Below are 14,317 nucleotides of genomic sequence, written 5' to 3' on the forward strand. Positions count from 1 at the left end.
TTTTGTCCTCTCTTCAGCCCCACGGGAGCAGCATAAATGTAAATGAAAGATGATTCATAGTGTTTAGAAATAACATGGTATATGTTAACTTGTAAGTGTCAAATATCATTAGACTTGATGGGAAGGATGAAAATGATTGTATTCTGTGCACTGTTTGTGACACAAGATTGCAGCAAAAATCCCACCCCAGCATGTTTCCTACTGCCTTTCCATTTTGCTGCAGGTGATACCAGAGAGTTAGACAAAGAGAAACAGATTTTACTCTTTCTAAGTCGCATCTTTCCTTTGTTCATCTCTTCTCTGCTTATCTCTCGCTGCTGTTCAGATCCCCCTCTAGGAGGAGGATTAAAGAACAACATGGAAAAACAAAGGAAATAGCAAGAATGTTTTCTTTTAAGGAAACTTTTCTCAGAGTCTCTGCTCTCACGTGCTTACCTTCAGATTTTAATTTTGCTGTTTGTTTTTTTTGTGTTTAAACACATTCCACTCTGTCATAAACACTCCTCGTGCTCTTTCCAGCGTCAGGAAGGGAAATCTGGGGCTTGAATTGATTGTGTAAAGATACAGTTACAAGGAGAAGCAGATGGAAGAGAAAATGTTGGGAGAGATTTTTTTGTCTGTCCAGCCACCCGTTCATTTATTGTTCATTTCCATCTGTCTTTGCCTGGATTCCAAGATTGCATCGTGTATGTCTCTAAGTGCTGCTAAGTGCCAGAAATTTGACTAAGTGTGGCACCCATGCTACCCTAGCTTGCTTCAAGAAGAAATAGTATTTAGTTATACTGAATTGGGTTTGTGTTCAGTGGTTTTTATAGCATATATTTTACACATAGTTGTTCATGGATCTGCAGAAGACTTTTGTGACAGGTTTATCATGTAGCCCATTTTAAATGAAGATATGTTGCCTACAACATAGGAATGTGCTTCAGGGTTATTATCCTTCAGTGCTCATATCTTTATTTGTATTGAAACTTTTTAATCATTATTCTACTTTTTCCAGCTGGATTGCCTCTTGATACTTTTTGTTATTTTCTTTAAGATTTATTCAGCAATATACTTTGAGACTTTGTTAGCCTGGGGAAGGAAAGGAATTCAGCAAGGTAGCTGGGATTATATACAGGTTTTAAGGTGAATTTCCTGAATTCTAAGCAGGTCCAATCCTATTGGTAGGTGTTACTTTAGAAGGCACATAAACTGGAGCATGGAGATGCTAATGGTGCTTTCTCAATGCCAAATGGCCGGTTGAAAAGGATAGTTACCTAGTATTAACTGCTTACTGTTCTACACACTATGTTGGTAGTTGTAAAGCACTGCAGCCTCAAACACTCACAAAACCTGGTGGTTTTAAGCCCACTCGACACTTTGTTCACATAAACACCAGTATATTACATGTAAAGTGAAAATCTGTGTATGTGTATATATCAATATGCTAAATTCATTGTTCAGATTACCAGCAGCTTTGGATTAGAGAACTGAAATGACCCAAACCAAAACCACTAAAATGCCACTTAATCCTGCTTAGAATAACGATGGAAATGTGCAGTGAGCTGCATGATGCAATGTTAACAATTCCTGGGTATAGAAAGTGAGATATAGCTACTGTAAAGTCAGCCAGCCAGAGCTAATGGCCAGGGGCTCATGTCGGGAGCTTTTAGGGAGACACAGGTCAGATCTGCACCTGAGAGGGGATGTGTGTTTTGGAGGCAAGATCAAGGGCTGGGGGTAAGGGTACTTATCTTCAGGTCATCACAGCAAAATGGTGGTTTTAAAGACTTAAAAATACAAATTCTGACATCTTTCAAAACCTACTGCTTTGTTCTCGGTCTGGTTCTCTTTTAACTCTTCATTCAATCGTTCATCTTTTCTCTGATTTCTTGTCCTGAAATAACAACTGTGTGAACTGACTGGAAAACACAAAATTACATAAGGCTCTAACAGATCCTCAGCCTTCTGGGGTGGGATCCTTCTTCCTGTTTCCACGATCCTTGTCCTCTTTCCTCTTGAAGATAGGTGCACTGATTTCTTCTGTTAGCTCTGTTTGTGGAAGAATTAAATGCTGCATTGAATATCAATGCAGAAACAGCTCAGCTATGATATGCCACACAACCCTATCAGCAATTGCTAAGCTGTTGTGAAAAAAACGATCATATGCAGGTTCTTTCTCAAGTTTGTCTCAAGACAAACATCTCACTTACTGTCTCAAGACAAACATCTGTTTCTTTGTGAAGCTTAAATATGTTACTAGTTCTTTTCATTATTATTTTTCCCTCACTTGAGAGTGCTTCTTTATGCAGTAAACTTCAGTGGAAGCCATTTGAGGAAGAATTATAGGATTAAGAAACATAGGATTAGAAACTTTCTTCACAGAAAAGATTGTTGTTTTCTCTCTAAGCAATTATTTTTTGGAGTTCGACTGGAAGTTCCCCAAAACCTCATACCTGCTTTTCTGAAAAGAGTAATTCACTCATGATCATTTCCATATGCTTTATAAAAAGAAATAGCTGTCTGTACTCAATTTGCTTCAGCAATAGGCATTAAAATATTTGTTATATATTCATAGTGGACATAGATACAACATATATTTTTATGTCTTGTAAATAAATATTGTTTTCTGTTTCCTGGCCAATTTCTTGGTATCAGCCTTTCTGAGATAACATGTCAGCTAAGGTTTCAATAGGATGGTTTGTTTCCTGCCTTTTTATAACAATTCAGTAGTTTGAGACTTCAATTATAATACATTCCTCAATCTGATTAATTTTGTTATTTTATTTCTAAAGTTGCATGGTGACCACAGAGCTGCCTCGATGTTCAGAGTGTCCAACTTGTTTTGCAAACTTGGCAACACAAAATTATGAATTGGTGTTGGCATGTACTGTTCTTTAGTATTCTCAAGGGAGTTTCCTGGTATGAGGAGTCTCTAGTCTGCGTAAAAATACCACAACCAGCTCCTTTGCCATAGAGAATGTGAGAACATAGAAATATTATGTCTAACGTCTGCTGAAGCACTGCATTCTCCTTAATTGTTTATGAAAGAGGGAGATACAGCTGTTACACTGCCATGTCTTTCCAACCCCACAGTTATCTGGCAATAAATACCTGGATAGGAGTAAGATTAAGTTGTGAAATTGAATCATATCTCAACAGATAGTCATAAGCAGCCTAAAGATGAGGTGAGTGCGTCATACGTTTGACTTGACTCTGAGAGCAAAATTTGTACAGTTATATTCTACCTTTAAAGGAAACACCTAAATACCTTTGCTATTCTAGATCTGTACTACATTAACTCTAAAAGACGCACAATATCTCCATTGCACTCTAAGGGAGATTATTGGTTCTTCTGAGCCAGAGGACATGTTAAAAAATGACAAAAGGGAATAGGATCCTATTGAATTTACCAGATCAAGTTGATGAATTGTAAGCAAAAAGGGAGGCTGGAAGTATAAATATGTTCTACATCCTTTCCATGACAGGCCATGGAGTATTTATTATAAATGGAAACATAAAGCAGGAATAATCTTCCCCATGACCTCACTGTGACAAACTGGCTTTCTAATTCTTGCTGAGTGCTGATTATTACTTGGCTAACATTCTGAGCTCAAGATGAAGCATGTGCTAACTTGCAGGAATTCTTACAAATAGGCTGAGCTATTTTCAGAAGGGCAATTTTAAGGACATATTCATGTTTTTACTTGAAGGACTATTTTTTCTTAAAGCATATGAGTAGATCAACATATGTGCAAAACCTTCATGCAAACAATATGCATGCAATTGCTCACTTACATATTGTGTTTAGTGTCTGGTTCAATGAAGCAGGTTTGTGAAGTGGGGGTTAGAGAGTTTGGTTACATGCTATGAAAGGCACTCTTATGAAACATCTTCTTGGAGGTCTATATTAAAGGAACAGGTGAGGCATTAATACAAACTGTGAGAGAATGCTACTGGCAAAGGTAGTTTAGAATAGATGGGTGTAACTAGAGTTAAGAGGTTCCATATTAAATTTTGTCACTTGCTGGCAGCAACTGGACTATACGTACAGACTTTCCTCATGGAAGGAAGCAAGGATCCTTCTTCTTGTGGCACTGTGGCTGTTCTGCCATGTGTTTCTATACAGTGCTTTCAGAAGGCTGGAGAGAAGAAATACAGTGGAATCACAGAAAGAAATAGACAATCATTACTAGTTCTGTGAAATTAAGAATTGTGCCATTCTTCATGCAAGGTTTCCCCTATGTACCATCTTGATGATTTTATCGTGATCTGAATTAAGCCAAAGCTGCTTCTGGTCTGTGCTTTGCAGGTGGCAATGACCTTAAGCACAGACTTGCCAGATCTGTCTGACCGTCTCCTCTCCAGACCTGTAACTGTAGCTATGAGGAGCCAACCGTTCTAGTGTGCTCTGAGCAGTGTAACATAGGCTTTATACTGCTTAGGTTTAACCTGGACAGAGTTTAATCTAGCAAGCAGGTCAAGCCAGTGAGATCTACCTAAACAGTTGTCTTGTTGTTCCACACCTCTTCCATGTTGCATGATGTGCTCTTCCAAATCTCACACTGACCTTTGATCAATTCCTCTTATACTTACATAGCAATGAGCCATAGTCGGGGGACCTCTGCAAGACCTTCTTCCCATGTTTTCAGAGCCTGTTAGCGTTAACCTCTGTGCAGTTTTGTTCTGCACCCTCTGGATGTGTAGATACAGGAACAAGGGCAAAAAAGGTAAAGAGTTCTCAGGTCTTACTGATACCGAATAGCAAGAATAGCACGCTTCTGGGGATGGTGGTTACAGCATTTCTTCTAATAACGTCCAAAAAGTGTTTAAAGAAAGAATTTATCATTCATTTTGTAATATTCTAAACACCTGTAATTTGCTTTCGAAGTTTTCCCATGTGACATAAGAGTTTCTCTACAACTTACTCTACTATCTCACCATGCAGTCTGCTTCTGTGATACAACACTTCTGTTCTGAAATTAAGACCACTAGGAGAGATCAGTGGAGAGAATTGTCTCACATGAACAGAGTGAAACATCAAACAGAATGAGCAAACACCTCTTTTAAGTTCTGGATGAGCTGTGGGAAGTTTTTGCTTCTATGAAGTTTCACACACGGATTTTAAATCTCTTAAATCTGTGAAAAGAGAGAGGTGGTTTTGTTGTCTTGGTGTGTTGTGTATCTCATGTTCACAGGATAACACAAAATCCTACATAAAATATATTGGAGATCTAAACATATGCTTGCGTAGTACTGTGGGTTATCCTGCGGGTCAGATTTTTAAAAAGCGTAGTAAAATAATTTCTGGTAAATGTTTAATTTCATATGCGTGAGAGTTATGTTGAGAGTGTTATGTCAATGTACAGTGTTATTCCTGTAAAATGGCTTTACTCTGGCTTAAGAGGTGCATTTCAGTAGTTCCATGCTTCAAGTTCTCACCAGCTTCAGCTGTAATTTTTTGGTCTTGCCTGCCTTCAAAACTTAAACAGAAAACCTCTGGTTAGTAAATTGGGGATAGAAACAATAAAATAATCCAACCTCTGTGTTTTGAAAGGTCTATGAAGTTTTCAAAGGAATGTTTCTGTAGTTAAAGATCTGGAAAGCAACAAAAATCCACCAAATTGTCCTCTGTGAGAGAATTAATGGTTCTAACTTCGCCAGCCTACTTAGAATGTTTTCCAGAGGCTTTTGGGGATATCAAATCTCCATTTACAGGGTAGTTCACCTGAGAGAATGGTAGTATTTCTTTTTAAATTAGAAGAGCCCGGAGAGATATTTTTGCCCCGAGTCATTAAAGGTTAAACACCTGATCACAGAGATATTCACTCAAATCCTGCCCTTATTTTCAAACCATGGAAAGGTGGACGCAGCTTAATGGTCGTTGATATGAGATGTTGGATATTTTTCCAGGGGCCACAGAAAGTTGGTCTGCTCTCAGTTCCTTGGGTCCTTTCAGTTCGACTTTTCACTGAATATGGCAGGACAGTGGTATTTAACAAATTGTCCAATGAATGAACCCAAGTCCTCGAACAAAATTGCAGGTTATGGCTGGACCTATATGTAGGCTCAGCAGTTGTTCCCATCATTGTTGCTTCAAGCCTAAACTCTGCAGTGTCTTATGGCTCTTAATTGGTACCTCGTGGGGTGATTCCAGTTACAAGGTTGTGTCAGAACAAAAGGTCGTGGTGGGGGGAAACCTGAATCAGGCTTCAGGGGAGAGATGTTTCTCCATAGCAGATGTCTATAAACATGCAACACTCAGCCACCTTGCAGGAACAGAGGCCAAGTACTCAGAAAGGGACCTCTAGACATGTCTGCTCCAGGGGAACACGAATATTTGGCTTGTGATACTTAATACAGGATATGTTTGAACCCATAGTACAAACGCACACACAAAATCAAACCAAAAATCTGTACTTAAATATACTCAGGACCAGGAAAGGATAAATCATACAAGAACAAACTGCAGGACTTTGTTAACTATGACAACCACTATGTGTTATACTGAAGAGGCTGAAGTAATTCTAGTATTTGTAAATATCTAGTTGGAGCAAAGAGGATACGCATATCATTCCAATTCTAGTGGAGTATAATTTTCAGTACTTACTATTAATAAGTATGGCTGGGAAAGGGGGAGGGGGAAGAGACTACTTTAGAGATGTCCTGGTTCTTTAATGCCAGAGCCTTAAGTTTGGGTTGGAACTGGGTGACTGAAAAGTGCTTATCTCGCCTGTCACAGAACACCACAGTGTCGTGGCACAAATTCCTCCCTGGCTACACAAGAGATGAAAACTGAGGCTTGTGGAGGGAGGTGGTGTAAGCGTGCGTTTGTCAGCATCTGTTGTGGCAGTGGTGGTACCCTCAGTGATACCCTCAGTGTCTGCTGAGCTGTCACCAGGATTTCCGTCCTTTTGCCATGTAAGGAATGCAGCGAGATCTGAGTTTGTGTTCCAGTGGCTGGGCTGATGGAAGAACTGCTTGTGCCTGTGGGAGGATAAAGGGGCTGTAACTCTTATCTGGGATAAATAAATACTGTTTCTCCTCCTCCACCGATCTTGTGTGGAACCTGTGTGCATATGTTCAGCTTCTGCACAGAAGCAAGCCATATGTGCAGGGTAGCTCTTCCTCAGGTACAAAAAATAAGAAACTGGTAAATGGCAAGAGCCCCACATGTCTGGGGAGTCTCAGAACTGAAGCTCTGAAGGCTGGATGACCATAAATTCTCAAGGAACGGGGAGAAACTGGGACAGAAGAGCAGCAAGCAGTGCGAAAGGGAAAGGAGAGGCCTGAGCACAGCGTGTGATCTCGGTGTGACCGAGCGTTGCGTGGTGAGCTCAGCCATGTGAGGCCAGCAAGATATTGAGTGAGACCTCATTAAAACCATCTGCGCCTCATAAGGGAGAGTTCTTTTTCCTTGCAATTATTTTTTGTGTGTCGAGGATATTTAATTAGGCATGCAGACCTGATGTTTCTGAAGGGAATTTGAAGTGCACTCACAGCTATTTTTAATATATTATTATGTTGTTTGACCTGGGGATTACAAACACTGCAAGTCTATAAGAACAAAGAAACTATACGTCCAAGGCTGCAGCAATGGTTCGGGAATGACTTGATCCGTAGCTATGGCAGTTATCTGTGTGAGATTTTTGGGAGGCAATGAATATACAAGTAGAAATTCTACAGCATCCCCAACAGAGGAGCACCTGCAGGGTGTAATTGTTTCTTCTTTGAGCTTCTCACTCCCCTGCAGCTATTCTGTGACATATTAATAGTAGGTGAAACTTTGGAGAACCATGGTTTTGATATCATTTTCCATAGCATCTTAATTTTTCATTTCAGCTGATTTTTATTTTTCTTTTAAATAACCACACTTATAAAAAGAGACCATCTCAGAGATTTCTTGTGTGTGATCTAGTGGTCTTCATAACAAGAAGTATTTCAGCAAGCAGTGATTAACGGGCAGCTGCTGGAATGATGAGGTGCAAACTGGCAGCTTCATTACACTAGCACACGTTCCGCATCTTTCTATCATGGGGATGAAGTTGCACGCTGTGGCTCTGTGAATGTCCAGAGCACTAGCACAGATGTGAGACCGTCAGTGTGTAACTTTGTTGGACTTCTCCCCTGAATAACTTTGCAAAGGCAAGCTCAGAAATCATACCTGAATGTTTTTCTGTGCACTCTTTAGGTTGAGGGTTTTTTTTCTTCCATTTGTAGAGCTGCAATTTAGCACGCACAACTAGTCAATGCAAATGCTGCTCCTGATATGAACTGGACTTATAGGTTCTCTTATCTTACTTGAAAGACTTCAAATTTAGGATAGCAGAAATGGTAGAATACAAACACACCAGCAAAGTGTGAATTCCCAGGGCAGCTCTGAGGATCTCTCCCTCTGGACTCTGCCCCTTTTGTTATATTGCATGGTATAAGGGTTTTCAGTGAATAGTAGTGTTTTGATTTAGAAATGAGTACATAAGAAAAAGGTTAGGTGAATATATATATATACACGTATATATATGTGTATATATATACGTGTGTATATATATATATATAAAAGCATACACGTATACTTGTTTCTAAATGAAATTTTGGAAATCACTTAACCCTCAGACATTACTTTTAATACTTGAACTCTCACCCAAACATTCATTTCTAGAATTGTAAAATGATCAAGAATCTTGTGTCATAACTGTTAAGTAATTCAAGGGTCCTTCTGCTCTCCTACTGTATTTATTACGAGGTAGAAAGCCTATCAAATCCATTGCTGACTTGGGCACTGCAGTTGTAATGCAACTCCCGTCTCTGTAGGAGTTCACTGGATTTCCTCGCACACCTCACTAGATGGCTGTCTGAGAACACACATAGTCTTCCACTAGCTGAACGGCATCTCTCTCGCTGCGGTGCGGTTCTCTGGTCCCACACTGGAGAGCAGCCTCTCCCCAGCCACAACGCCGGCCGCTACCGGGCACGCTCTGGCCTGAAGGAACCCGGCCCCATACCCACTGGACACAGATCCCTTTGACTAAACCTCTCCTGTTATTCAAGGCAGAATTGTTTATATCAACTAAGCCCAAGCCTCACTTGGACGACTTCTTGCAACACCAGATTTTTGAATTCTATGCAGTATTGAAGTGAGTTAGGTAAAGACAGGGAATAGGTGGACTGTTCATAACTGAAGCCAGTTTGTCCTTCCAGTAAGCTGGAGAGGAGTGAGGCAAAGCAGCTTCCAGAATCTGGAAATTGTGGTTTGTATGTGAAGGAATAGATTAGGAAAAAAAAGTGCTCATTGCTTCACAATCCTTTTTGTTGTTAAACTCCTTATTACCAGATGTGGCTTGAGTTTGGCTCATATGCAGTGTATGGTTATGAATCCTTTAGCTTAAGGGAAATTATTTCTGATTGAAATGAAAATTGGACCCCAAGGCTCAGGCTGAACTGAACTTTGGGCATGTGTCTCAGTTTTCCAACGCTCTTCATTGGAAACCCTGACTGAAGAAGGAAAGTATGCATGGATCTATCTCCAGTCTGTGTGTCATCCTATTGTCTGCAGTGCTGCAGAATACAAAGCAGGGAATAAGACCACACAGGACTGCATCTTTCTAAAGCAGCTCTCAATCTTTCTTGCAGGGTTTGTGTTACTCTATACTACCCCAGAAAGATGAGGTAGGGAATAGGCAGCATATGGTCTCCTTTAATGTGATAGCAGCAAAGCGGAATCGACACATGGCTGGGAATGATCTGAATTGCTTATGCACGGAGAAACAAAGGGGAAGGTGGGAGAATAGTAGGGACTATAAATGTTATCTGTACTTAATCAGTTCTTTTCCCATCACTCTGTTTTCAACAGGATACTTACATTCCATAAAACCATTTTTCTTTTAGTTTAGCCTTGTTGAAAAACCTAGATTTAGCTGACACTTCAACAATTTTCAGTTGGAAGCACTGAAACAAGATACTTAGTCTGAGGGCTGGGTCAACTCCATATCTTCCAGAAAATCTCAGACTGTGAAATACTTTGTTTCCTGTCATCAGGACAGAAAATGCTGATTTACAGCTCTCCAGTGCCTTCTGGGAGTTGTAATTCGCTTGTTCTCTGCCCAGCTCTGGTATTTTTTGGCACCTTGCAACTGCACGATACCTTTTCCACATGAAGATAGATACATAGATTTAAACCTTCGTTTGCCATAAATCTTAATTTGCATATTGCAAGTTTAGCTGAAATAATAACAAATTGCCAAAGTGTTTCTGCCTGGCCGTAAGGCGAGCATGAAAGCTTGCATTCTTGGCTCGGAATCTGCGGGATTAACATGAAATGCTAAAACATTATGATCAAACCGTGCAGCCTACACCTGAGGGGAATTTTTCTCATGGAATTCATAAAAATGTCCTTATTTTCTCCTGATTAGATGTGACTGTTAAGGTTTAAATAGAAAGCAGCAACTCGTACTTGGACAGCAGTGGGAGCTTTGCTGTTCCAAAGCCGTAACTTTTAATCAGCGCTGTTCCCTGTCAGAGCAGATTACCCCAAGACACTTCACAACCCGCTCTGCTCCGCACCCCCCGGTGGCTTCGGGGGGAGCTGTGCAACGGGAGGAGAGAAGCGGTGAAAAGGGGGACGCAATTGTCCGAGAGAGACGGAGCTACGTGCCAAAACGTCTGAAGGTTTCAGGGCTGTATGATTCTCACATTATTGGGACTTTATTTTTTAATCGACTGCTGTTTTTCAAAAGGCAAATCCACTGTTTGCCTTCCTCTTCTCTATAGTTAGTATGCCACAGTAACACAATTTGGAAACTGAGGTGTAAACTCTCCTTTCAGGAGTTCTTTGGTAGCTGAAGGATGCTGGCTGGGGTCCATCCAGTAGACACGAGGTTCAGAAGGTTAATGAGAAGTTCAGGGAAGAGCATTTACAAAACCAGCCCCAAGAATAACCCAGTTCTTGAAGGACTCTGTTCCTGGGCAAAGTTTGATTGTGCAATTGAGGAAGCTGGGAACTAATTTACTCTGGCTGTTTCCTGAATAAGGAGACATAGAATACATGAAATAGTGTTGGGGTTCCTTACATATTAAAAAAAAGAGCTAGGTTAACAGCCTGGAAGGATTATACAGTATGTATTGTATAAACGTGGGTAAGAAGAGTTTGAGTGGCAGATCCCAAAATTGGTCTTGTTAGAGGAATCTTTACTCTGAACTAAAAGAAGATCTTGAATCTCCCTTTGTCACGATCTCTCAGCAGATTGATGCTGCTATCAGTACCAGTCAACACAAGGGCCCCGTTGCATTTGCCTTCCTGCAGGCATGAGGGGTGAGTTGTGCCTGCCCTAAATAAAATTAACCATTTAACCAAACTAATCAACCATCACCCGTTATATAACCAGTTCTTTGAGCTTGTGGCGCTGATGAAGTGTTGTCAGCGGCGCTCAGGACCAGCCCGCAGCGTGGCACAGGGACCTGGAGCCTTCAGCTCTGCCTGACGAACAGCAGCGTGGCTGCTGAAACTGAGCAGGGTTCTCCAAAAATGTACAGTCTAGGGTAGAATCACTGTGCTAAGGAATAAATGAAATGGCTGATGAGTGTCCCAGATGTTAAACGTGTCTCAGTGAGTTACATGTTTTATATCAGCTACCTGAGAGCTGCTCTCGTATGGTCTCGAATTGGTGGGGCTGATGTAACATAGGTGTAGTCCCACTTAGCAGACTGTTTCTGACACGTGAGCAAGCTGCATGCTTATCTCAACAACAAGCTTATCACAAGTTCATGATTTTCATCACAAGTTCATTGCAATTGAGAAATAAAATTTAAGAAGTCAGCATTAGATGTTAAGTGGCCACAAGGCACAGCAGGAATTCACATTCAGAAGCCGTGTATCACAGCAGCCCCTCACGGTCTCAATAGCTGCATGCTTTTCAAATTAGACGTTTCAGTTTGTTTATATACAATTTTGGTTTTGCAACTAGTATTTTGGAAGTGGACACCAAAACCCTCAAAATTAAATGGTGGTAAATGATAGAGTTTGTATAGACTATATTTAATTGGAGAGAACTGTTATTGTCTGTGTTGTTCGACTTTTCCCGCCCACCAGCAAAGATGGGTCTGGGTAAGCTGTGGTAGTTCTGGGCGACTTGGTATTTGCCGTGTATTTTACAGAGTCTGGGGTGATGAGCTTGCTGCTGACAGGGGAAATCTCTGGCTATAAATGAAATATTCTGATCCAGTTAAAATATCTATCAATGGTGAGTTCTGTAATTCCCTTAATGGACTTGGCAGTAGAGTATCTTTATGGAGGGTGAAATAATGATTTGTATATTGAATCTTATTCAGCTCATGTGGATAAATAGTGACATATCATTAATACGGTGAATAATCTATGAACACTTTCTGCAGGGTTTATCTGTTTGTATCATTTGGGAGAAAAATCAGTGAGGTGATCTGTTTGGATATTAAAAATACACATAGAAAGCTTATTGTCATCTTCAATCAAAAGTTTTACCTCATCTTTCAAAAGCCTCCAAGAAGAAAAGCCACAAAATATTTTGTGCAGTAGCTTATAAATACAATTTTTTTGGTGATGCATTTTGAGGCAATAGCGACCTCAATTACTTTTTACTTGCTCAATAGTTACACTGAATATACAACATGGAAACGTGAGTTCTGGTGCTCTGGGCCGCACGCTGCACCAGAAACGCTTTTCCTGCGTGATGAGCTGTAGCTGCATCCAGGGGAAACATTGATGGTGTTTTCTCTCGTCCTTCTTTACGGAAGGAAAGCGTAACGGCCCGTGTGCTCGGGTGCCGCGTCCACTTGAGTGCTGCACGGCCCGCGTGTCCGTGTCCCGCAGCGCCCGTGTGTCCCGCAGCACCCTTGTGTGTGTGTCCCACAGCACCCTTGTGTGTGTGTCCCGCAGCACCCTTGTGTGTGTGTCCCGCAGCACCCGTGTGTGTGTGTCCCGCAGCACCCTTGTGTGTGTGTCCCGCAGCACCCTTGTGTGTGTGTCCCGCAGCGCCCTTGTGTGTGTGTCCCACAGCGCAGCTGCCGCTCCTCACCCTGCTATAGCCACCGGTCAGAAAGGGCGTTAGAGATAGGGTTAAGCATTTGTACAATAGCAACTCTTGAATTCTGCGTTATCCTGAATCTCTTCAACTATAATCCACGTAGAGCTAGCAGAGGGCCATTATTTCTGTGGGAGCACAGGAGTGTTGGTAGCGAATTCTTGCTTTGGGCAGAATTAGCAATAGGACAATTAGCAATTAGCAATAGGACAAGGGGGCATGGGCTTAAACTCTGATAGGGGAAATTTAGGCTGGATATTAGAAAGCAATTCTTTGCAGAGAGAGTGGTCAGGCATTGGAATGGCTGCCCAGGGAGGTGCTGGACTCACCGTCCCTGGAGGTTTTTAAACTAAGATTGGACATGGCACTTAGTGCCATGATCTAGTCAATGGACTTGAGCTGGACCAAGGGTTGGACTCGATGATCTCTGAGGTCATTTCCAACCCAGTAGATTCTGTGATTCTGTGAATGCCTTCAGTTTATTCTATTAGACAGACCTAATTCAGATATTATGGTGATAGGAGAGGGTGAAAATCCCAAAGAGGGAATTATTGTGTATACTTTCTCTGAAATGTTTGCTTCCAATAGTAAGAAATCCATGAGTAACATTTCCATTATAAATCCTTTCATATTGCTTTTGAATAAGCTTTTATGTCAGCTCTCCTATGTTATTACAAAAGGATTAATGAACATTATTATAATAAATTAATGCTTGGCTGCTTAAGTCACTGAAGGGATACTAAATGTCTGTCCTAAGTTGCAGTAGAGTGTTAAGGCTGGAAGGTGTGGTGACAATAGCTTGATTTTATGCTTAGAAAGTAAGCCTGGAAGTTAGGGCTTAGCTGAAGGTTCCTGCCTCCATTGGCAGAATCCAGAAATTGAAATGTATTCTGCTCATGGTGGAATACTTCTTCATATTGAACACAAAGTACACAAAATATTTAGTAGTTTGAAGTATAGGTCCCATGAGAGATGCTTTTCTTCAGAGAGCATGAGGACAACTGGTTTTGACGTTACCACATTGCATTGTGAAATGAGATATACAAGTGTTGTCTCTAGTTCAGCCCAGCTGGGACATTCAGGCTGTTTCTGTGCCGGTATCTGTCCTGGAACGTGAGTGCAGTGCTGCCCTCAGCCCTGCGTGCTGCCTGTTGGAAGGTTGTTCTTTGGGCCGGAGTGCCTCTGATTTCCTCCAGCCGGGCAGAGGCGATGACTTCCACGGGCAACGCGGTAGAAATGCTGTAAATAGCAACCTGTGTCTGTGCTGTTCGCAGCGGAGCCTG

The sequence above is a fragment of the Columba livia genome, chromosome 13, assembly GCF_036013475.1.
Source record: "Columba livia isolate bColLiv1 breed racing homer chromosome 13, bColLiv1.pat.W.v2, whole genome shotgun sequence".
NCBI classification, from domain to species: Eukaryota; Metazoa; Chordata; class Aves; order Columbiformes; family Columbidae; genus Columba; species Columba livia.